Raw genomic sequence first — 2,755 nt, 5'->3', positions numbered from 1 at the left:
CCTTGGAAAATAAAATTTGCCAGAGAACATTCCCAGGGTCTTGTGAGCAATGTTGCCAAGGTATTTTGGGGGAAAAGACCTCTGACATGACGTTTCGAGTGCCACCGCTGGATAATTCGGACATTTTTTTCTGCCACTCCCCCCCTCCCCGGTGAGGTCGAGAGCCTGTGTTGGAGGCAGGACTGAAGGGGGGTGATTCGGTGAGCCTAAGAGCGTGTTGTTTGAATCGGCAAAGTGGCTTGCAAATTATTCTCGTCCTCGTGAAGCAAGTCGTTGAGGAAAATTTCTGGCAACATGGCTTGGGAAGGCTAAATGCGCGCACACGAGTCTCCATTGATGAGACTATCTGGCCGCTTGTATTAAAGAAACACATCACCCTCCTTCCTTCATTCTCTCTCTCTCTCTCAAAAGATGCGGTGTCCTTTAACCTAGGCCGGAGTTTTCATTAGGCGTGACTCGAGGGCAATACGTTTAATTGTGAGGAAGTTCTATGACACATATGACTTACACAGTTAGTACAGGAGACGTCAGTAGCAAGTAAAAAGTGCTGCAACGCGGTATGTTCCGTCTGAGCTGGGTTGATGACGTCACACTGTCTAGACGGCCGACCGCCCTAGGCATCGGCTGCCAAAGTTTCTCGTCTTCCTTAATTACTAGCGCAGCGACTATCGTTCCCTCGGCATTTTTGTTTGGTTCGTCAAATTGATATGTTTTGCCAGTGTGTTTGCAAGAAAGTTAAACGATATCATTTATCGCGCGTTCGAGAGAAAATAAACGAACTGAACCCTAAAATTTGGGTCGAGATATCTTCCTGCGGCAAACGGTGCTGCCATCGCAGTGGTCTTTAAGTATTATATGTCTTCTGTGACTTTTCCTATCTGCTAATGGGTTTTGGGGAGCACCTACACGCCGTGCATTCATGGAGTATTATTAGATTTTAAGAAATAATCTTTTAGTCAGAGCGTTCGGTTGTTGCAAAATTGTTGCTGGTGATAAAAAGAGGATGTGGCAATTCTCGCACGCCGCTGCGGTTTCATACCCAGTATTAGGGTGATGCCATATCTTCTCTCCATTTCTATAATGACTTTTTTCTTGGTCAAAGTTGGAAGAGGCCTGGTGTTTCATTAATACAATCTGATTTTTTTGAGGCAATGAGACCTAGCAACTTTCTAAATATTAGCTTTTTTTTCGGTCGATGAATGGCCAGCCGACATGTCATGGATTTTTCCCACACATGTGAGAGATATCCACGCTCCCATTTTGAGCATGTAATGATTTTTCGTTTGAAGTAACACCTATCTTTACGGAAGAAATTGTAACCTTTTTTTGCTTTAAAAAGACAGCAAATTCAGGAAGTTCTAACCTAGGATTTTCTTCTCCTTCCAGATCTCGACCTTGGCTGTCAGTGGCGAGTTGCCAGGTGCAAGATGCCGTCTGGTGGTAAAATATTTATCATCGCTTCCTCAACTCCGACGGGATATACGGTCAATTACAGATGCAGAGTTGATCTCCTAACAACAGTTGTTAGGCTGCCGTGCACGTGGGGGCCATAGTGATTTTTGGAGCGCCGGAATAGCCATATTAAGAATCGAAATGTCCGTGCTAGGCGCTGACTCGCTCTGTCGTGTCTCTTCCTCATTGGTCGAACCGGCTTGGATACTTTCTAGGACACGATTGATATACGGCCGGAGCCTAATAGAAATGAGATGGATCTATTGGTATTTCTCTAGGACGGCTCCTCGGCAGATCGAATTCCGTGGGGGGGGGGGTTAAGTCCGTTCGATTTTTTTTCGAATGGAGGTTTAAATTGTAGAAATTTCGTTTTTTTTTTCTATCAAGACTAAGGAATAATTGTTAGTACGTTGATGGAAGATAAGGAAAAGGTTCAGTCGTAATCTCGTGGAAAGGGGACAGAGAAAATGCCCACCACTCTATGGCAAGCAGCAGGTTGAGAGTCAGTCCCGCGAAAGACTAATGCAGATCCCAAGGTCTCTGCGTAATAGCAGCATAGTTGGCCATTTCACCGCATCATTTTCGGCTAGTAATTTTCCTCGAGGAATTTATAGTGGAAACGTGGATCGGCTCCTATTTTTTGCTATTTTCTGTCTCTGGGTGACGAGAACTCCGCGGGGTCTTCTTGGGGATAATATCAGGCAATTTATTCACTCAATTTCCTGTACAGCAACAATGAGGCTTTAGGTAAAACTATCATGCAATTCACATGCTATCGGAAGTGACGTCACAGTGAGTGGGAATGAATGGATGGAACAGGATGGGGGCGTGGCTTAATATTTGTGCTTCATTCACGACCTTCTGCTAGTCCCTGTGTGACATCACGTTAATGGAATGTGCTAATCTACATTCATAACTCTGACGCTGTTTGGCCCTCAGGTTGTCTACGACTCGGTACGAGCGAGACAGGCGGCCATTGTACAGTTAGTTATTATAGGTTGTGTTTCTGAGGCGGATCTTGTGTGAAAGAAAGATTGGTTTTTGTGCAGAACGGTGTTAGTGGGTGGCGTTTGGGTGATGCAGTTTGCTTGATGACGTCAAGACCGATGCAAGATGTGAATGGCCACACCGGTGCCGAGTGCGAAGCTTTAGAGTGTCCTTATTGGCGAAGAAACAATGACGTCACACTTTCGGGAAACTGCGATCGGAAACCAGAGCTTGTGATTGGTCGAGAGCCCACATTCCTGACGTGCCCGTGTGAGCCGCACCCGGACGCAAGTATATGGAATGAAGGACGGAATAG

The sequence above is a fragment of the Penaeus monodon genome, chromosome 19 (genome assembly GCF_015228065.2).
Source record: "Penaeus monodon isolate SGIC_2016 chromosome 19, NSTDA_Pmon_1, whole genome shotgun sequence".
Taxonomy (NCBI): domain Eukaryota; kingdom Metazoa; phylum Arthropoda; class Malacostraca; order Decapoda; family Penaeidae; genus Penaeus; species Penaeus monodon.
The sequence above is the reverse complement of the archived record's forward strand: the minus strand, read 5'-3'. Positions refer to the sequence as shown.